The 24026-nt window shown below is 36.7% G+C and overlaps 1 pseudogene; it reads left to right on the forward strand.

Moving 5' to 3' along the window:
- Positions 1-21512: 21512 nt before the first annotated feature.
- Positions 21513-22232, forward strand: LOC149236861 (putative pentatricopeptide repeat-containing protein At3g23330 pseudogene; annotated as a pseudogene).
- Positions 22233-24026: the final 1794 nt, after the last annotated feature.

A 24026-nucleotide genomic window follows, 5' to 3' on the forward strand; every position in this document is an offset into this window, starting at 1 on the left:
AAAACATATAACATTCACCAAAGTAGAAAGGATAAATCCATACTCACATTTAATATAGTTGACTAGGAAACATATAACATTCACCAAAGTAGAAAGGATAAATCCATGCTCACATTATGGAGAATGCTATCCATGTAGTTGAAATAGATGGTGAAAAAGGGCATAATCCACTTTAAAAGCAACCATCCTTGTTAAGTATTTCTTCTAGTTGTGATATATATTTAGCCTATTTTGAAATTGGATGAAAAAAATTAATATTATATGAGTGTGTTTTATCAAGAAACAACATTAGTAAAAGTATAAACAAATAACAATGAATTTTAACCAAATAAATAAAATTGTACAATATAAACACTTAAGAGTAGAACATGATTGTAATTATATATGATGAATTTTTCTAGCATTATCATTTGACTATCTTATTTCTTAAGGTCGCGAAGAATAGTATGTCATTATTAAGAAAATGTCGTGTCAGATCTCTTTTAGCACTTTATATTGATAATTAGGCTTCACCTATAGAAGAAAATAGGAAGCTTACAAAATCGCTAAGCTTCAACAACTTATTATAAGTTAGTATTATTCATTCAACTTGACAATTTGAAAATAATTTCAGACTTAAAACCTTACCACGCAAATTGTAAGGAACAACCTATTCTCGTCATGAGTTGAAATGTAAAAAAATAGTAATTAATTTAAAAAAAAAAAAATGGTAAGCACATAGTAGAAAAATATTTATATTTATTTTCTACTAAGTACAACTTTACGTTAAGTTTGTATCTCTTCTACATTTTTCTTAGATTTGATTTCTGTAGTGACTTTAAGAAGATCCATTCAAATTTTGCAATCACCTCTAATAGTAAAATGTGTATCCTTGAGTGGGAAGAACCTTAGCCACCTCCAATTAGAGAGAACACACAAAATTCATTTAATGGAAGACATTTTTTACCATGAAAATAAATTCTAAACAACCTTTCACCACCTACTTGTATTCTATGGGTGGATATGTTGAATTGGGAATTAATGATCAAATAGGTTGGAAATGCACACATACTTCTATATCTTCTATAAAACCTCTATGCTTGTAATCTCTCTTAGATTTAAAGCTCAAACCATAGTATTATACTTTATAGATAATCCAAATGGAATATGAGACCATGAAGCTCTATGATAAAGTTAAGAAAAGGGCAAAGCAATGCTTTGATCTTCATTTAACATCAAGCATGATTACCATTTCCATCATGGTCCCTACAGCATTGAATCCCCCCATTGACCTTCTTCCATTGTAATAATCTATGGACCCTATTTTGTGCAACTACTCTAGGGTTACAAAGCACAATGAAGGTCAATAGGAATGCATTAACAGATAAACTAGGGAACACATTATGTATCAAATCCCGACATTAGGTTTTCATGCGTAAAGCGATCTAAACTTGTTACAACAGGTTCCACAACTTGAGAGAAAATAAATATATAATAATAATAGCAATAATATATTTTTGGTTAATGATCATGGTTACATGTGCCGAGAAATGATAAACTAAATCAATCTTGTGCACACTTTGTAATGTAGGAAGCCAACAATGCTTGAATTACTCTAGGTGAAATACATAAACATTGATTGGGCCAATTTTGTGAACTAGTAAAGTATTAAATATATCAATCTACATGAAATTTCCATTAGATACAAAATTAGCTATCAATCATTGTCCCTCATGGGCTAACTTCCTTTTAAATACAAATTAAACTCCAAATGAAAGGAAAAAGTAATGAATAGCTTGGATTTTCCAATATTCAGAAATCATAAATAGAATTATGACCATGACCTTCCAAATTAGTAATATTGTGCACACTTGGTAATGCAGGCAGCCAACAAGGCTTGAATTGTTCTAAGAAAAATCTATAAATGCTAATTGGTCCTATTTTGTTAACTAGTAAAGTATTAAATATATTTATAAATCTACATGAAATTACGATTAAATCTAAAAGTAGCTATCAATAGTGTCCCTTGTTGTCCCTTGTTGGCTAACTTCTTTTTAAAAACAAATTAAACTACAAATACAAAAGAAAAGTAATGGAATAGCTTTGAATTTCCAATATTCAGAAATCATAAATAGAAACATGAGAATGGCCTTCAAAATTCAACAAGTTTCTCACCTTTTAACTCCTTCCAATTCGCATATGTGTAGCGCTTTCCCATAGCTAATTAGTGGAACCTTCATATAATTATTCAAAAAAACTCATAAATAAGTCATTGTGTCTTTTCTCTTTTCATATTTGTTTTAGAAATGGAACCTAGACACATTCAATGCTAAGAACTTTATGGTAGTGTGAGAGGCTACAAAGATGTGATTTTAGGTTATTCAAGAGGCACATTTAGGTATTTATTTTAAATTACTAGTCAATAAACAAAATTGCTTTCCACCATTCTTTCTTTTGCCTATATAATCGATTCTCTTATAATCATTCATCCTCATTTGCAATCTCTTGTAACTTAATAGTGAAGGTTTGGGTGATTAATGAAGGTAAACAAATAGATACATAGAAACAAATTTCCTACCAAGTTTTGACTTTCTATAAACTTTATCTACCATTGATCACAATGCAGTGCAAGGGTCTTTACAAGACTTGCTATGCTATTGAGTTTACTAAAGCTTAAATTCTTGTACAAGCAATATCAAAAGTTTCAATAGTTCTATGAAGTGGGATTATGAGATACTCATTGTTAGTATTTTCAAGGGTGGTGACTATTGGACCTAAGACTTTTTCATTGTGGGATAAGGTCGTAACATGGGAGTAACACCTCATTAAAGACTATAGATCTCATTTGAACTAAGTGTTTTCTAGCCTTCAATTGAATTATAGCAATGATAAATGAAAATTCTCAATACATAACAACAACATTTCATTTCCTTATATTCCAATAGTCCTTGGGAGGTTAGAAACACCGATTGAAGTTAATTAAGTGATGAGTGGGTATTTTATGATCTCTAACATCACATCCTCTCATCATATTTCCACTCACATTTGCTCGTAATAGAAGACCTTTTAAAAAACCTAGCTTCCATAAAAAAACAAAATCCTAGAATCTTTCAACATTTTAATCCACCTAGTTGAGTTTCGTGTTTCATTCCCCCACTTTAAAGTATGGTGGTTTATTAAAATCTTCTTAAGCAAATAGGAATATCTATTTTAGAATAGGTCTTTGAAAAATTATGTTTTTTTGAATAAAAAATTATATATATGAGTAAGATTAAATAAAGAAGATATATTCTTTTTTGAAACTCTAACCCTATTATTGGTAGTTAGTTAATTTTTCCTTCATTATTTTGTTTCAAGGATAACACATATACACTTCATCAAAGTATCAAAATTTAATTTCCAATTTCCAATTTTGATTTTTGATTTAGTTACCTATATTCATTTTCACATATCAGTAGGGAATATCATTTTCTTCATTTTTATATTGAATATGATTCATGCATTCCCTCCCATTCAGTGATATTTTATGGATTCTCACAGATGTGATTCTTATCAATAGTAGTTGATGTTATGAAATAAGACAACTGTGAGATAGACAATTTTGATAAAGTTCAATTTCATTTTATGTGTAGTTCGGTTGCTTTATATTTTTTTTAATGTTGTTTACTATTACGCTCACAAACAATATCTACTTGTTATTCTGAAAAATTAAGGTAAATAATTGTGTTAGAAACAAACATGTTATAACAAAAATTTCAAACCCCTCTGGTGAGGAAGACAACAGACCATCCCCACCACACAACCTATACTCATTGGACATTAATCCTATCCCATCACACTACCTACAATGTAGGTCCTATAACCAGTCCACATTTTTCTCATAATTTATATTATGAAAGATTTTCCGAAGACATAACTCTTTCTTATAATGATAAGAATTAGCAAAAACAAATCACTTTCTAGATTAAAAAATGATTTAATTTGTGTTATGTCCATGCAGCCAAACAACCATATTGGAATGAAATTGTTGCAATCACGTGGACCTTTTACCAATAACTACTGGCATTAGATTGGAACTGCAATGCTCATGTGGTTTGCCGTTATGTGGAACTTCGGTCTTTATGTTACAATAAAATATAGTCTCTCAATTTTAAACCTTTAATTTGATGTACAATTCTCTAATTTTACAACCAACTAATCTTCTGGATATATTTTTTCCCAACCATTGGAATGTCAAATATTCGAAGAATCAACTTTATTAAACAACTGAGTAGCTTACAGGTGTGAAACACCACCTGTAAGACTGCATGTGTAGTATAAGTTGTGTCCTTCATACATTACATGCAGAATGTATATATATATATATATATATATATATATATATATATATATATATATATATATATATATATCACACATTTAGGGAAGTTGAACAGAATCCTAATCTAGGGTTCGGTTTGAACAGTTTCTACATTAATCTCAACACTCCCTCTTAATGGAGAAATGGATTCACAGATATACCTAACACTTCCCTAAACAAATCAAATTTGATTCTACCAAGAGGTTTGGTAAAAATATTAGCAGCATTGTCACAACTATTACAGTACTCAATATGGATTTATTTTTACTGAACTTTCTCCCTGACAAAATGAAACTGTGTATCAATATGATTTGTGTTCTTATGAAATATTGGATTATTTTCAAGTTTGATGGAGCTCTAGTTGTCACATTTGATCACTATTGCAACCTTCTGTTCTTCTCCAGCATCAAGGAGAAGTCTCCTCAACCAAACTTCTTCACATGTCGCTACACACATAGCTTGATATTCAGCTTCGGTAGAAGATAAAGATATTGTTTTCTGCTTTTTGCTACTCCATGTAATGACCCCATATCCAATGCTGAATGCATAGCCTGTTATGGATCGTTTGTCATCTACATTTCCAGCCTAATCAGAGTCTGAAAAACCTGTCAATCTAACATCACACGAATCAGTATAAACAATACCAAGATCTAAGGTTCTCATGAGATACCTTAAAACACCTTTAGATGCAACCCAATGGCTCTCAAGAGGCTTTGACATAAATTGGCTCAATGCACTGACTACATAAGCCAAATCAGGCCTAGTTGTAGTCAACTAGATAAGACTCCCAACCAGCTATCTATACAATGTCGCATTTGCCTCCTTAGATCCATCATCATTTTGAAGTTTTAAGTTTTGTTCTAAAGGTACTGCTACAGCTTTGCACTGATCCATTCTGAACTTTTCCAGTAAGATCCTTACATACTTACTTTTTGACAGAAAAGTTTGTCCAGAATTCCTCCAAACTTCCAAACCCAAACAGTAGTGTAGTTCTCCAAGGTCTTTCATCTCAAAACTTGTGAAATATACTCTTTGATTTCTTTAAAGAGATCATCAGCATTCCCTGTAATGATTAGATCATCTACATATAAGGAAATTGAAACAGTCATCCCCTCTTTATCAAACACGGTATAAATATTAGGGTCATTTTTGCTTCTTTTATAAAAATGTTGCAAGAAAAATGAATCAATTTTGTCATACCATGACCTGGGTGCCTATTTTAATCCATACAACGCTTTCTTCAACCTGCAAACTAGATGTTCTTCCCCCTGTTTGACAAACCCCTCAGGTTACAGTAAGTAGACTTCTTCGTTTAAGTCCCCATTTAAAAATGCATATTTAACATCTAGCTGGTGAATCATCCAATGGTGTTTGGTAGCTAAAGAAATTATCATTTTGATTGTGTTAAGTTTAGCTACAGGGGCAAATGTTTCATTATAATCTATGTCTTCCTACTGTGAATACCCCTTTGCAACTAGCCTAGCTTTATACTTATCTATGCTCCCATCTGCTTTAAATTTAGGCTTATATAGCCATTTTCATCCTATGGGTTGTTTGCCTTTAGGTAGTTTAACTAAATCCCAAGTTTTGTTTTTGAGCATTGATTCATATTCCTCTTCCATAGAAACCCTCCATTAACTATATTGACTGGCTTCTTTATAACTAGAGGGTTTAAAAACATTCATCATACTAGTTATAAAAGCATTTTCCCTATATCTTGTTCGAAACTGAGCTTTCCTACCTGATCTCCTGAGTGGTGGGGTAGCTTCAAACCTTGACTGATCATCATTTTCTAGACTTGACTTGATAGCTACAGCATCTTCTTTCCCTTCCTGCAGCTGTTGCTGCTGCTGCTACTCATTGTCGTCACCTAATTCATCACTTCCTTCTTCCACCAACAAGGGCACGTGCCATTCTTCCTTAGCACTCTTATGGCTTCCATCATTAACTTTCTCATGAAACACTACATCTTTGCTAGCAAACACTTTATGAGTAGAGGGATTAAACATTTTGTAAGCCTTAAATTCTGTACAATACCCAACAAAGATACATTTTATGGCCTTTGAATCAAGTTTCTTTCTATCTTCCTTTGGGATATGGGAAAAGGCTTTGCTGCCAAAAACTCTCAAATGCTTAACTGTAGGCTTATAACCAAATAAAGCTTCAAAAGGAGTTTTAAAATCTAAACTTCTTGTTGGACTCCTATTCTTTAGATATACTACAGTATTAATTGCTTCATCCCAAAAGTCGTTAGAAAGATTCTTACCTTTCAACATACTGCAAGCACACTCCACAAGGGTTCTATTTTTCCTCTCTACAACCCCATTTTGTTGAGGAGTGTGGGGTACTGTAAATTGCTACTTGTTACAGATCCATTTGGGCACATCACTCCCATCATCCATATCATTGTTTTAGGGCTCATCAAACCCTATCAGTTTCTACATGCCCTAAACAAGTCACCCTTTTGAATGCCTCCTTCCCAGACAGTTTCATGACTTGAAGACATCCTGAAATGACCTCTAGAGGGACCAGCGCAGGTAGGCCCATGTAAGGGTGCATTGTAGAGTAGTTGAGAGTCCATGCCAGGGTGCTCTACAAAGCACTTAGGCCTCCTTTCACCAGTGCTAGGCGAGTTTGAGAAAAATTCACATAGGGTTTGGGGAATATTATTGTATTTTGGAGTCATCTAGAAGGTTCCCTCACTTATCAAATCCTATGAGCTCAAAAATGGTCGAGGAATGAGTTAAGATGCATCCTATCCTCTCATCCCTTCCTCCATGGAACTAATTCTAAGTATGGAAATCCATTCAATACCACCATTTATGACAAAACCTCCTTCATCTCCCTATAAATTGACCACTCATCTAAGTGGTCAAGGGCTGGACTTTCATGATTGTAAGGAGATAATGTTAGTTTGAGATTTGAGACTATTGTAAGTGTCATTATGCTGTTGGAATGTCATGCTTATGATGTGATGTGGATGGAACCAAAGATGGAGGAGTGACTTCAAATCAGACTTGATGGTTGTAATTCCTTCTTCTATTCAATAAAGTATTTGAACCTTTTTCCCATATGCTTATCTTGTTGTATGATGCTCATATGTGTGAATGTATCTGAATCCATTTACTTGTATTCAATAGATATTTTTCTTTGATCGGTTCTTTATCTTCTGTTGATGTTTACAGGCACTTCTTAAGCGTGTTAAGTACGAGAAGGAGTGACAGGATTGATACAAAGGAGACAAGAGGAAAGTGAAACTACAAGTAGGTCTTCTCATCCTCTTTGTCTTATCTATTGCTTATAGGAAAAGGCTAAAGTGCTTTAAACTATTGTTCTAGATATGACTACTTATCTATGGAATTAGTATTTATCCGTAGATACCAAATTCTCCAAAACAAATTGGTGACTCCACTGGGGAAATCGTTCCAAGTAGCTTATCCACATGCTAGGACACTCTAGCAGACTTTACTTCCTTTCATTAATTGTATTTTAGCCTTCTTGAAGTGTTATTTGGTCAAAAATTGAGGTTAGATGACTCTTGAGTGGCCTCTTAGGAATCAGCGCAGGCTTGGTCAGGGGACAATGATTTGCATAGCACCCTTGAGTGAGAGACAGTGATCTGAAGTGCAGTTAGGCCCTGTTTGACCTACGTTGATCCACCTCAGGGAAATTTTCACCTTTGGATGGGGTTTTTTCTGCAAATTTCCTTTTGTTTATGCTTGCTGAAAGATCAATGGTTGTAGTATGTCTCTGAAATCAACTTGTATTTCCTCTTTCCAGCCCTACTTTGACTTGATTGATTAATGTTTCTTAAATGATTTATTTGTCATTATCGATTCATCGTCAAAGTTAGATTATAGTCGATTAATCTTTGTTCGAAAGAAAGTGTCGTAAAAGTCTTCTTTTCCTTCGAAACTGAACTATCGTAAAATATTCATTCTTATAAAAATATTGATTGATTGTATGTGCATTAGTTTCCTTTTTTTTCATCATAACATTAAGGGATTCGAAAAGAAAAACTTGCATCGTTCATATTGTAGTTTGTGAATGCTTGAAAGGAATAGCTAGGGAAATTGCATTAGATGTGCTCTTTGCTCTTTGTCAAAGATCTAATTGCTCTATCCCTACTAGCTAAGGTTTTCATTGTTCAATTGAATGAAAATAATGCTTATCATATTAGTTGCATTTTAGGAATTGCAAACACGCATCACGTGGTGAACATTGAAAGGCAAATTCTAAAGAATATCAACTTAAAAGTTATCTGAATTTACCTAATGGAGCATTGTCACTTAACGAAAAACATTTAGAGGTCTAGGCTAGAGACGTGTTCTGGCGTTGTAAAACATAGCAGTTGTCGCTAACCTGTTAGCAATACATCCCAAGTGTGATATCTCGTTCCACGTACATGAGTATATTGTAGCTCATCCATGTACATTCAAGTATATAGGGCGGTGTTATAGTACATAAAGTATATGGGAATGCTCTCACTGTGCGGTTTTGCATTAGACAGTGCTAATACGGATTGGGCCTCCATGTACTTCTGGGTATATATGGGAGGACAACACTAGGTTGCTATCCATCTTTAGGTAACTGAGTCGGCCACCTGGTACGCTATGATACACCAAACACAGCATTCGAGGAGATTGCATGCCCATACTTCTTGGTTCACCAGGAGGTATTCTGCAGTTCACAGTTGCTTGGTAATTCTTTTGCCTAGATCATCCCTCTTTTGTTTTGTTTTGCTATCTTGATTAAAATAAAATTAATTGACCGCAGATAACAGCCTCCACACTCGCTCCTTAGTTTGTCTTAGGTTGAGACATATGGCAACAAATACGAAGTCCACCGATCAAGGAATTCCTTTTGATGGGAATCCTAATCCTTTTCCTCCTTTTGGAAATATTGGTGCTCCATATATGGCTACATTTTCCCTTCCGATATTTACCATTGGATTCAACCTCCTTGATTCAAAATGTCATGATTTCTCTGCAATCGAGTACTCCTCCAACTGGACAAAATCAACCTCCAGTTGATCCTAAAGTTGACCCTTTGCCTTTTTTCTCTGTTGTTTCTTCCTCCCCTTCTTCCTCTTCGCCTGGTGAAAGTATTGGTACTAGTAACCAAGTGGCTAAAAAGAAGAAGAAAGGGAAGATGAAGAAGAAGAAGAAAATTCAACAGAGGGGCAACCAAGCAACCATTGCTTTGAATGAAATATATGATGAGAAACCGTTCGTTAAGCCTCAAAAAGTTTGATATCCATGCAAACTTTGTGTGGGAGACCATCTTCTTCGAAATTGTCCTGATATTCCTGAGATCTTAGAAGAATGGTCTTCTCATTCACATCATCCCATGTCATCAACTTCTGGAGATCATGCTGGTGACACACCATCAACTAGTGGTAGTAAAGTTCATGGAAAGAAGGGTAAAGTTAAGTTTCCCTATGTGTTATGTGAAGGGAATCACCCCATTCACCTTTGTCCCTATCTGGATGAAGACAAAAAAGTGTTGGATAACCGGCCTTCTTCTCCGCAACAACTTCCATCTAGTTACAGGAGACTCTCCCTTAATCCTTCACAAGTTGATGAATTGACTGACTCAAATCAACCATTAGTCAAACCCACTCTCCCTGAAAGTGAATCCTATGAGTCTATACCTGACCCAAATCAATAGGTTGAGGTAACAGTTGAACCAATTTCACCTTCAGTTAATTGTACCTTTCTCCCAGCCTTCCACAACCTACAAGGGTTACACCATAAAAATTGGAAGAAAAAAGAGAAAAAGGGCTTTGTTACAATTGTGATAGCAAATGCACTAAAGGTCATAGGTGTGCTGAGAAGAAATTATTTTACATAGAATATGAAGAGGAGGAAGAAAAGGATCAAGAAACATCAAAAGAAGAGAATATACGCCAGGACACCACCCCAGAGAAAGAAGAAATGAATCAGACCATATCTTGTAAAGCATTGGAAAGAATTACCACTCCTCAAACTCTCAAGATAGAAGGACATATCAAGAAGAAAAAGGTGCAAGTAGTGAAAGATCACATCGAGAAAGAAGAAATGAATCCAACCATATCTTGTAATTCAATGGACGAAATTACCACTCCTCAAACTATCAAGATAGAAGGACACATCAAGAAGAAAAATGTTCAAGAAGTGAAAGATCACATTGAGCATCAAGAAATGAATCCGACCATATCTTGTAAAGGACAGGAAGAAATTACCACTACTCAAAAGATAGAAGGACATATCAAGAAGAAAAAGGTTCAAGCAGAGAAATATCACATCGAGCATCAACAGCAAGTTCTCCAACTTTTAAAGGATAACGCCACTTCGGTGCAAAATCAAATGAAACAACAGGTAGATCAACATCGTAGTGAAAAATGTTTTGATGTAGGTGATTGAGTATTTTTACTACTACATCTCAAGCAAGCTATGTATGAGAAGGAAATGTTGGCAATACTACATGCACTTAAAAAATTGCGACCTTACCGAATGAGAATACTCTTCAAGGATGAGGATGTGGAAGCATTGTTTTTTGCTATTTATATTATCCAACCAAATTGGATAAACGAAGCAAGGGATGAATGGAAGAAGGACGAAGAAGTATGGCCACTTATTCAAAAGTTGCAAAAGATCCCAATTCAAGCAATATTGTCAGAAATTGACGAGGAAGGAAAAATCATATTGGAACCTGGAGCAGTCACAGAAACAAGAACTCGACAGCTATGAAATCGATCAATTTCAAAGTATTTCATCAAGTGGAAGAACTTACCCACTGAATATTCCACATGGGAGGACAAGAATTTTATACAGAAGCATCAAGAACTACTCAAGCATTGAGGACAACGCTTTTTGAAGGAGAGGGGCATGTTAGGCCCCTATACTACTAGTGTAACCCCCTATTGTTGTTAGTATAACCCACTTATTATATTGATGTACCCATGTAGTGCCCATATTGTTACTATTGTGCCACATAGAATCCCACTATTGTTATTATTGTGCCCTTACATTATTATTGTTATGTCGACTCTGGTTATGTTATAACCCCTTAGACTCCTATATATAGAAAGGAGGTCTTTTCATTTGTATCATCCAAGAATTGTTCATTTATGTAATGTAAAGGAGGTTGCCCCCTCGAAGAGGCTGAATTCTAAGGCGTTGATCTGTCTTTTCTATCTTTTCTTGAGCTGGTTTCATAACAACCCCCTCCAAGTAGTCTGGTCACTTCCTTTGATCGAAATCGACTGGTAGGATGTCGTCTTCCTTCTTATGTGCCTTTCCAGATCATAGTACAGGTTTGTAATATGATTTTATCTGGCACTATTATAGATGAAGGTGCATCTATGAGTATCCTTTTCTCTACTGATTGGCAAGCGCTCGGTTCACCACCACTTGTACCTGTTACCCAGAATATTTTGGATTTTAAGAGAGGAACCATTCAACCATTAGGGATCCTTCCTCAGTTTCCTATCACTTTGGGAGGAAAAATCATTTATCTGTATGTGATGGTAGTCCCAGGTCCTTTAGATTACAATTTACTTCTTGGGCGCGGCTATGTTTATGACATGGGAGCTATTGTTTCAACACTCTTTCAAGTGATTTGTTTCCTACATGAAGGTAGAATTGTCACCGTTGACCAGCTTTCATTTCCTGGTCCAAATATGGCTTCTAGTCAACCATCTTCCCTAAATGGTCCTTTTGTACCAATGGTATCATCCTCGCAACGGGTTAATTAGGTGGCAACCCGTTCCATGCCTACATCAACTAACAATCAATTCAATGATGTTGTAGATTATGTACTGGGGGCATTGGAACCAGATCTCTCTAATGGATTCCTTGCTACGGATCCCTTCCAGAGCATTGTTCTCCCATCTGATGAGAACCTCTTGGAAGTCATGACCTCTTATGAGTCGTGAGCGAGGACGTGAGGATAATTCCTTACCTTATGTCAACCTCATTAGAAAATGAAACACATAATATGAGGATAGTTATTTTACTGTGTCAACCTCATTAAAAAATGAAACAACTCCCATGAGGATAGTTCCTTGTCTTGTGTCAACCTTGTTAAAAAATGAAACCAAGGATACGAGGATAGTTTCTTGTCTTGTGTCAACCTCATTAAAAAATGAAACAAGGAATATGAGGATAGTTCTTTTACTATGTCAACCTCATTAAAAAATGAAACAGCTCCCATAAGTATAGTTCCTTGTCTTGTGTAAACCTCGTTAAAAAATGAAACAAGGAAAATGAGGATAGCTCTTGGTCTTGTGTCAACCTCGTTAAAAAATGAAACAAGGAGTATGAGAATAGTTCCTTGTCTTGTGTCAAGATTGTTAAAAAATGAAACAAGGAGTATGAGCATAGTTCCTTGTCTTGTGTCAAGCTCATTAAAAAATGAAACAAGGTCCCCTGGAGTGAAGTTTCAATTCGAGTCTTTGATTAGATCTCGTAAAATCCCAGTTGAGTCTTTCACTTAATCTCATAAACGAACCTTCATTCCATCCACCTGATAGCCACGAGTAGTCTACTTAGGTGAATGTAATGAATCTTTGGGAGCATGCACCTAGTGGTAAAGTTAAGTTTCCTTGTAGGTTATGTGAAGGGAATCACCCCATTCACCTTTGTCCCTATCTAGACGAAGCCAAAATGGTGTTGGATAACTGTCCTGCTTCACCGCAGCGACTTCCATCTGGTTACAGGAGACTCTCCCTTTCATCATGTTGGGGGCATGTAAACCAATCTCAAGCATAGTTCTTTGTTTCAAGCTTGTGTAAAAATGAAATTGAATTCAAGCATAGTTCTTCATTTTAAGCTTGTGTAAAAATGAAACTGAATCCAAGCATACTTTTTTGTTTCAGGCTTGTGTAAACATGAAACTGAATCCAAGCATATTTCCCTATGGTTCAAGCTTTTCTAAAAATTAACCCATTTCCATTTTAACCCTTGTGATTTCCATTCTATCAACCTCTTCCGCTAGATGAGCCTCGGTTTTTCTCCTTCCATTGTCACTATCTACTTGGCCGATCATACACTTTCCCTTGCTTGTTTTATCTTTTTTGAGGAATAGTTGCAATGAGTGGTCTTATTAGCCAACCTCTTCACATAAATCAACATGTTTTGAGAAGTTCCAACATCACCGGAACTAGTTGCTACCCAAGACACCACTCGTTCCTCAAAATGGAGTCCTCTATAAGCTCTTTTCAGACTCTCAAAATATGAAAAGATTGTCGAGCACTTGTCCTTTTCAGCTCGTTAACGGATTGGAAACGACATCTACTCAGTATAAGTTTAACCCTTTTTCGGGATGAGATAGATTAACTACAAAAAAGGAATACGTTGACCAAACATGGTCAATAGGTTCTCTCTCGTATTGTTTTACGCTTTTTCGGGCTTGAGAGACAAATCTATGAAAAAGAACTTGTGGAGTTTTCTTTTTGTCCCTTTTCAAAATCTTTAAACATGAAAAGGATTGAGTTATCTTTGTCGTTAAACTTGTTAAAACATCAAATATTAACAAACTTGTCCATCTAGACAATACCAAGTTTCACCTTCGCTAGACTCGTTAAAACATCACATAGCGATGGATTCACCTGAAGGGTGGAATTATACAACAAGCATATGTTATCCTCCTCAAGCTTGATAAAAAGTAAAGAGGTAATGGTCAGCAATGACTAGAGAAAATGGAAAACGGGGAAAACCACTTTATGGTAGCAGGTCGCTCTTGAACATGACACTTTCACTTCATCTCCATGACTATTTGGGTTGGGTTATCTGTTTGACGATTATCATACCTATGGTCTATCACACCATCCATCATTTTTGGTTTTGGGTCAATGCTACCAATTCATTTAGACTATTTGGGTTGGGTTATCTGCTTGATGGTTATCATACCTATGGTCTATCACACCATCCATTACTTTGGTTTTGAGTCAATGCTGCCAATTCATTCAGTGTCGCTGACATGTTCAAGAGAAGTCATTCAGTCAAAATTCATCCTTTGCAATACCATAAACCTTCACTTTCATGACCGCCATTCCTGAACCTTGTGTCATCACTCAAATTCTGTCTGCAAAACCATCACACTCGTTTCATGTCGTTGATGTGGGATACATCAAGGCCCTTCTACGATGATTCGCTTCTTGTCGACATCAGCACATTATCCAAGAAGTTGACTGAGAAACACCCTTTCAGTACCTTGAGGCTTGCATACATTAATGGCAGGTTTCTCGCTTCTGGCAATAGGTTGACATCAATGGCCTTCGATCGAAATACTTTGTATGGTGTTCGACATTAAATCATCCATTCACACCATGCAGAATGTATTGAAGTACCTTGAGGATCATTATCATTATCGATGATTTCTCTCGCGTTTGTTAACAAATTACATCATTGGCTAGTAATTAGACGATGTCTTCCCATGTTTGACTTCAGATCACATGTTCACATGGTTAGAATCATACCTGAGCGAACGATTGAACGAGATAGAAGACCTCGGATCTAGTTTCGTCCATCCGGGCTACAATTTCAGGAGCACTAAATCATTTGTACAATGGATTATTGATGATCATTCTGATCATGGGTCTATATCAATAGACGATTATCTATGTACATGTAATGAAAGTTGATAAGCTGAGCATGGGTATGCCTTCCCTCAGCGATTCATGTAAAAATAAAAATATCATGATATATGTATTGTAATGGATGCAGGTCACCTTCCACTTCGAAACCTCCTCATCAGATCGTAAAGCATTTCATTCAACATTTGCATTTTTCGACTTCATGCTTTAGGGGGACTCTGTTACAGAACCATTTGGGAACATCACTCCCATCATCTACATCAGTGTTTTAGGGCTCATCAAACCCTAATTTTAGTTGCTACATGCCCTAAACAAGTCACCCTTTTGAATGCCTCCTTCCCAGACATTTTCATGACTTGAAGACATCCTGAAATGACCTCTAGAGGGACCAGCGCAGGTAGGCCCATGGAACGATGCGCTGCAAAGCAGTTGAGTCCATGCCAGAGTGCTCTGCAGAGCACTTAGGCCTCCTTTCACCTGCGCTGGACGAGTTTGAGCGAAATTCACATAGGGTTTGGGGAATATTCTTATCTTTTGGAGTCATCTATAAGGTTCCCTCACTTATCAACTCCTATGAGCTCGGAAACGGATGAGGAATGAGTTAAGATGCATCCTATCCTCTCATCCCTTCCTCCATGGAACTAATTCTAAGTATGGAAGGCCATTCAATACCACCATTTATGACAAAACCTCCTTCATCTCCCTATAAATTGACCACTCATCTAAGTGATCAGGGGCTGGACTTTGATGATTGTAAGGAGATAATGTTAGTTTGAGATTTGAGACTATTGTAAGTGTCATTATGTTGTCGGAATGTCATGCTTATGATGTGATGTGGATGGAACCAAAGCTAGAGGAGTGACTTCGAATCAAACTTGATGGTTATAATTCCTTCTTTTATTCAATAAAGTATTTGAACCTTTTTCCCATATGCTTATCTTGTTATATGATGCTTATATGTGTGAATGTATCTGATTCCATTTACTTGTATTCAATAGATCTTTTGCTTTGATCATTTCTTTATCTTCTGTTGATGTTTACAGGTACTTCTCAAGCGTGTTAAGTACGGGAAGGAGCGATAGGATCGATACAAAGGAAACAAGAGGAAAGAAAAACTACAAGTAGGTCTTCTCATCCTCTTTGTCTTATTTATTGCTTATAGGAAAAGGCTAATGTGCTTTAAACTGTTGTTCTAGATATGGCTACTTATCTAGGGAATTAGTATTTATCTATAGATACGAAATTCTCCAAAACATTGTTGTATCCCATTATCTTTGCAGTATTTTAGTACATGAGCTTTCTTGTACTCTCCCCCTTGATCCGAGCGGAGAATCTTGATGCATTTACCTGTCTACTTTTCAACCATATTTCTGAACTCCTTGAAGTATTCAAAAGTGTTGTTCTTCTTCCTAAGGAAATACACCCAAGTAAATCTAGTATAGTCATCAATAAGCAATAAAAAATAGTATGCACCACCTAACGATCTTCTCTCCATAGGCCCGCATAGATCTTTGTGTATCAGCTCAAGTATATCTCTCTTCTTTCTATTAGTATTCATAGGAAATTCATCTCTATGCAACTTTCCCAGTGCACATGCATCACAATCAATATGAGCAGATTTTAAAATAGGAAGACCTTCGACCATACCTCTTTTCTGTAAAAGCAGCAAATCCTTGAAGTTAATATGGCCAAACCTCTGGTGCCATAAGTCCACTGTAGTCATGGCAGATGATGCCAATGCCTGATGTGGTGCACTTTTGACAATTAGCTTGTAAAATCCTCCCACATGAATACCTAATGCAATAGGCTTCATGCAATCCACCAGGTATTTAATAACACAATATGATTTATAAAACCCTACCTTGAGATTCTGATTAGTCATAGTAGAAACAGAGATCAGATTCTTTTTGATCCCAAGTACATACATAAAATTATGGATATGTCTAATATTTCCATCAGGCAAAACAATAAGAATATTACCATAGCCTTTAATTTAGTACCCTCTATCATCGCCAAGATAGATGTTTGCTCCACTGCTGGTCTCTTTGAAGTCTTCAAACCACTGTCTGTTCCATGTCATGTGGATGGATGCACCTAAGTCGAAAAACCAGGTATCTACTTCATCTTCCTAAGCCGAAAGTGCAGAGTCATATATGAACAATCTGATGTTCTGACTATGTTCCTCATCAAAAAAATGACCTGCATGCTACTTATGTCGCTTCCGACCTTCATCAAACTTCTTTTTCATGCAATATCTGGCTATATGGCCGGTTCTACAACAATAAAAACATTTGGTCGCATAGTCATTTCTATTGAAAGACGTACCTTGAGGTGAGGGCATCTTTCTCTGTGGGGCTATGTTGCTCTTCTATGTTGCGTTTGGCTTTCCTCTGGAAGGCTTCTTCTTCGTCATTAAGGACAGATCTGAACTCTAGGGTTTATGAGTCAGTCACCTTTCCTCCTCTTGCATGAGGATTCCTACCAATTCTTCAAATACGTGGGCTTTTTCTCTTGCATTCAAGCCATTAATGAACATTTGATACTCGTGAGTCATACCATTCATGGTAATCATGACTAGATCTGTATCTGACATAACTTCACCAATATCACCCATCTTGTTCTTGAGCTCTTTAATCCACAAAATGAATGCTACAACTGTCTCATTCTCCTCCATCTCGATGGAGAGAATCTTGCTCTTCAAGAACAACAATCGATTAGTGTTCTTGACCTCATAGAGACCCTTGAGCGTCTTCCAGATCTCTGGTGCAGTCTTGCAATCACGGATTTGAGGAATAATGTAATCTTTGACTCACAATTTCAGGAGCATTCTCCCCTTAGTCTCCCGCTTGTCTCAGTCTTGGTTTGTTGCTATTGTTCCTCCTGCAACGAGGTTTGGCTTCACCTCATCATTGTTCACAATCGTCCATGTATTGTGTCCCTCAAGCAGGGTTTGCAACTTGAATTTCCAACAAAAGTAATTGGATCCATCCAACTTGTTTTTTTCATTGAGGTAAGCTTCAGCTAACTGGTTATTCATCTTGAATGAATAAAAAACTTCAACCCCAATAATTAAAAAATAGCCCCAGATCTTCTAAAAAAAAAAAAACTGCCAAACACCAAATCTACAACAAAAACTGAATCTAGATCCAAAACACACACAAAAAAAAGAGCCCGTATCTCCCTTTTTTTTTCAATCGCCCCCCTTTTCCAAATGAAGAACCTCTCCTTTTCTCTAATTAAAGAATTAAAAGAACTAAAATTATTTAATAAAGAACTTAAATAAAAACTTTAAATAAAAAACCCCATATTTTTTCCTTAAAAACAATCACCCCTTTTAATAACGAGCCCCTCCATATTTATCATAACCATATCTAGAGCATAATATTTGCTACTCCCTCCATCTATTATTTTCTATTCCCAACGTCGGGGAGAACTGGTTTCAACACAACACCACTCTTTGCTATGCCTCCTCCACGCAGCCTCAACCACGCACTAACATTAGACGGAGAAAATATCAACATAACCAATCTATCACTACCTCATGGCAAGGAAAAATATTGGTAACTGTTGTCTAGCCCACGCGGTTGAGCTGGATAACTTAGTGCAGATGATGATAATGAGCCACGGAAGATAATGAGCCATGACACCATTAGCGAAAGAGAATACCTTCAAATCTGATGGGCTTTAGGCATGACTGGAATTCAAAACGCAGTCCTCAAAACAAAAAATGCAATCCTCCGTAGAGGATGGAGAGGAAGCAACAGCGGCTTCCTCCCGTGGCCAATCACAGCAGCAGGGCTCCTCCATGCTTCCGTTGTGCAGGTCTCCTCCACGCTGCAGCAATGGGTCTCTCCAACACGCAAATTATTGCAGTCGGCTTCCTCCGACTTTCTTGCGACCTCCTGCACGCCTCCACGGATTTCACGCGAGCTACTTGGGTTGGGTCAATTTGAGCTGGATCTCCACTCTCAACACCACCACCCTCCAAGATGCAGTCCCGCAGCGATTCAAAAAAACAGATCCAATTATGCAGCAAGAAAAATATGTCCTCTTCTGAGGCGGCAGTCCACGCAATTTTTTTTCAAGGTCGGTGCAATTTTCCTCCAGGCACTCGCGCCATTCTCAAGATAAAAAATCATGTAAGTTCAGAGATGAAATTGACACGACGATTATCTTTATAACTGCGTTGATCGCGTTCCAAACGCGCTGGTTAAACTTTTGCCTCCACTCAGGGTCAAAGCCTTCCTCAGCCCTGTAGCTCTGATACCATGTCAAATATTCGAAGAATCAACTTTATTAAATAAATGAGTAGCTTACAGATATGAAACACCACCTGTAACATTGCCTATGCAGTATACGCCTTGTCTTTCATACATTACATGCAAAATATATATAACAATCACACATTTAAAGAAGTTGAACTGAATCCTATAAACCAAGAGCATAATCCTAATCTAAAGTTCGGTTTAAATAGTTTCTACATTACTTTCAACATGGAAATCCACAAGCAATAGTTACTAAAGACAAATTAGAAAACATCAAGAATAAAAAATACAAAACCTTCTATTAAACAAATTAATTTGTTGCCACAGAGCATCATGGAACCCAATCATTTAGTAAAATCCTTCATGAAATTCGAACCATTCCCTTTCAGTGAAGACCAAGTTGTCGAAAATTACTTGAAATTTTGCGTTAAGATGTCCGCATTAGCTAGAGTTAAGATCCAAGTACCAAGATACGTCAGTGGTATGTACTCGAATTTTTAATACATGTAGAAGTTGAGATTTTTCCCTCTGAAAAAAAAAAGTTGTAATAATAAATAAGGGTGTAAAATAGTTTTTAAAACAAGTACTAAATTACGTCATGCAGTGCCAAAAGCGAGAATATTTACATTTAGATGATAGATTTTAAATAGTGAGAATATTCACATTTAGATGATAAATTTTAAGATATTTTAGAATCGTATAAGTTAAATGTTTGACTTAGTTGTTGTTTTTCAAATGCTAAGATATTCTGGAATCAATGATATTTTGTTCTACAATATTAATGTAGATATTTTTACAATATGATTTTGTAACCAAGAATCTTTTTCTTTTCATTTATATTTAGAAGAATTAATAACGAAGTTGGTTTTATATTTAAATAATATGAAGTAGATTCCAACCACTATAACTTTTAAGTGTTTAAATATACCTCTTTAAAAAATAAGAAATTTAAACCTCAAAGTTCTTCATACACAACCCTTCGTTTTTATGATTATGACTAATTAAACTATCGAGAAATCACTATTTAAAAAAAATAAAAAATTTATTTTATTAATTACGCCATAAGGCATTTCCCTCTGAAATGAACTCCCCCAAATGCCCTTCTGTCCTAATCGTAGCCCTTAGATCTTTTGTTAGACGATTGAACAAAAATCAGCCGTCTAATTTAATAAAAAAAAAATTAAAACATTAAAATACCCTTAAAAAAACTCCGCTCGACATCTGTGCGCTTTTTACAGAGGAGTTACAGGTAGAGTCCATTTGAATTCTTAGTGGAGTTTATGGCAATGAACCATGCTCTCCGCTCCACATCTGTGCGCTTTTTACGCAGCAGTAACATATTTTTCATTTGATCAGTGTCGTTTTCGTCGTTCTCGAATTTGAAATAAATCCGCCTATATTCGGCAGATTTATGGAGCAGGGATGCCATAGATTTGAACTTTAACATATTCAGATGAACAGGTTGCTAAGGAGACAGCCATTAAGAAACCCGAAAAAGAAGAAGACTGTAATGCTCGTTGGGTTCGTGCTTAATCTTCAAGTTAGGCAGTCTGCCATTGCTGTACTTGAAACAGGAGCTAACACAAACACTCCGTCTGTACAGAATGGGGTAACACTGCGTGAAGTGGGCCTGCTAAAAGACGCCCTCGGCTTCTTGCATGCTACCGACAACGTTGTAGATAGAAGTGCATGTGTTTCTCTCCCGCAGGGCTGCGTTAAGCTTAAGGCCTTATCGGGCGGCAAAATATTCCACGCCCAAATGCATCAGAGGGGTTTTGTCGGAGATAGATTCTTACTTAACACTCTTATCACTATGTATGCTACGTGTGGGAGCCCGGAGGATTCTCGGCGAGTGTCCAACCAGATGACAACACAAGACGCCTTTTCATGGAATGCCATGATTTCAGCATATGCCAGACATGGATTTTCCTAGGAAGCTTTGGTTCTGTTTCATCAAATGAAAAAACATAGTGAAATTCAACCCAATCAATTCACCTTTACCGGTGTTCTTCCTGCATGTTACACCTTGGAAACCCTTGAGGAAGTTCATGAGGCCATAAGCAGACAAGGGTTTCAGTGTGATGTTTTTGTAGGCACTGCCCTCTTGGACATGTATGCAAAATGTGGTATTATTGAGAAAGCACGCGATGTGTTTGACAAAATGCCTGAACGAAATATTGTTTCCTGGAACGCCATGATTACGGGATACCTGCACAATGGATACATAGATGAGGCATTGAAGCTTTTCAGAGATATACCCCAACGTAATGTAGTCTCCTAGACTGTGATGATTGTTGGGTATGTGCAGAATGGACTCAGTTTGGAAGCCATGGAGATGTTTAGGCAAATGCATCTGGCAGGCGTTGAGCAGGAAGCAAAAACTTTTGCCAGTGTTCTCCCAATGTGTGCGAACTTGGGAACTATGCAGCAAGGTATAGAGATACATGGAGAAGTAATCAGAAGTGGGTTGGAATCTAATGTCTTTGTGGGAACTGCCCTTGTAGACATGTATGGAAAATGTGAGAGAATAGACATTGCACGCAAAGTGTTTGACAAAATGCCTCAACGAAATGTTGCATCCTGGACCGCCATTATTGCAGGTTATGCACAGAATGGGCACAACATGGAAGCTCTGGAGATTTTTCGACAGATGCAACAAGCAGCAGTGCAGCCAGATTCGAAAACCTTTGCCAGTGTTCTCCCAGCATGCGCTAATTTGGCAGCTCTGGAACAGGGCATGGAAATCCATGAAGAAATAATTAGAAGTGGTTTTCAGTGCAATGTATTTCTGTGTAACGCGCTTCTGGACATGTATGCAAAATGTGGAAGCATAGACAAGGCAAATGAAGTTTTCGACAAAATACATGGAAAAGATGTGGTTTCATGGAATTCAATGATTGCAGGATATGCAATGCATGGATGTGGCAAGGAGGCCCTGAAACTATTTCAAGAAATGCAACAATCTGGTATGAAACCGGACAGTGTTACCTTCGTCAATGTGTTGTCAGCATGCTGTCATGCAGGCCTAGTGGATGAGGGCCGAAAGTAATTTAATTCTATGAGTCAATGTTACCAGATCACATCTGTGATAGAACACTATGGCTGCATGGTTGACCTTGTTGGCCGTGCTGGGCACCTGGAAGAGGTTAAAGACTTGATAAGAAAAATGCCAATAACCCCTGATGCTACAGTCTGGGGGTGTTTGCTTGGTGCATGTATCATACATAACAATACAGAGTTAGGAGAATACGCTGCAGAACACCTTTTTGAGTTGGATTGGAAAAATGCAGCAACTTATGTTGTGCTCTCAAATATCTATGCTTCAGTGGGCCGGTGGGATGGTATTGAAAAGCTGAGAAAAACCATGAAAGATAGGGGGATTAAATCAACGGCTCGATGCAGTTGGATTGAAGTCAACAAGCAGGTGCATGCTTTCCTTGCACGAAATGGGTTGCACCCGCTATAACATAAAACGCTGGAACTAATCCATGGTCACAAAATAATTTTAAGCAGATCATTGCAGCATGATCTGTCCAGCATGCTGTGGAGAATCAGAGATGAAGTTTAAAGGGCAGGGTATTCCTTTTTATGGAAAAGGCTTTGCCATTGGGAAGAAGTTAACCTGTTAACTCCAAAATCAATAATAATACTCACGATCCAAAAAGTGAAAATCAAACCAATATCTCCTACCAATTGGAGTAAAATTCAAATGCAGCTTTTCTAATGGAGGGGAAATATTCATGATTGATCTATGAAGAGTGAAATGATAGTTGGAGGTTATTGAAGTCTTCAAATTCAATCCTCGAGGAGTTGAATCAACAAATTCTTTTTGCAGCGAGATTTAAGCATATTTGGGTTTTGACTAACAACACTTGGGGACAGGATGTTGGGGATCTAATAAGGAAGAGAGCTCCCTTATTTGCACTACAGATGAAATTGTTCATTGCGTGCAAAAGATGGCCACCATTTTTAGCATGGATGATATCTTTTTGAACTAAAGGGCATTCAAAATAACAAGCAGTAATCAAAAGGCTAGGAAATGTTTGCCATGTATGTACTTTAAGTGATGTGCTATTCGCTAGAATCTAAGCATTTTTTCCCTTTTCTAACTCCTATTAGATGGCATTATAAATGATGCGCTATTCAGAAGAATCTAAATACTTTTTCCTTTTGTAACTTCAGAGTGAAGCCCTTGGAGAAGAATGAAAAGTTGCAACCAAGATGAGATTTATCTTCAATAATTGCTGTAAATGAATCAATATGAATTAAAATCTCTAAAATTGGTACGACTTCATTGTAGTGTACTTGTAATAAATATTGAGTATTCTTTCAGAGTATGGGCTTGTTTATGCAAATGTGAAATATCAAACCCTGAGTACTTTTAACCTCTCTTAATCATTTACAAATATTTAGCAATACACCATGGATTAATCCAACCGGTGCACCATTTCGCTAGCACCTATGAGAGGCCACAGAGGCCATGTACAAGTTGTATATAGAAATCGATAGGCAAGATTAGTAAACAATTTTGCCTGTGACCCTCCCAGGAAAATTTGTAATTTCTATTGATGAGGTGTTGGCTTCGTTAGATATCATCAATTATATTAGTTGATGGGATCCAAAAAGATGAGTTGTTGTCGATAACTTGATTAGCTCTAGAGATAACCTCCACAAACTGAGTTGGAGATTAATATTACATTATTACAGTACTCTGTTGCTTAGAGGGCACCTTTACCAGACTACCAGTACACCATGGTAAATCCATGTCATCCCTCTGAAAGGCCAACTACAAGTTGTCTATGGAGCCCGATAGGTGAGATTAATAAACGATTTTACCTTGATT

Source organism: Pinus tabuliformis, chromosome 8 (assembly GCF_031772625.1).
Source record: "Pinus tabuliformis cultivar Carrire ecotype Pingquan chromosome 8, CPIR1, whole genome shotgun sequence".
In the NCBI taxonomy this organism is placed as follows: Eukaryota; Viridiplantae; Streptophyta; class Pinopsida; order Pinales; family Pinaceae; genus Pinus; species Pinus tabuliformis.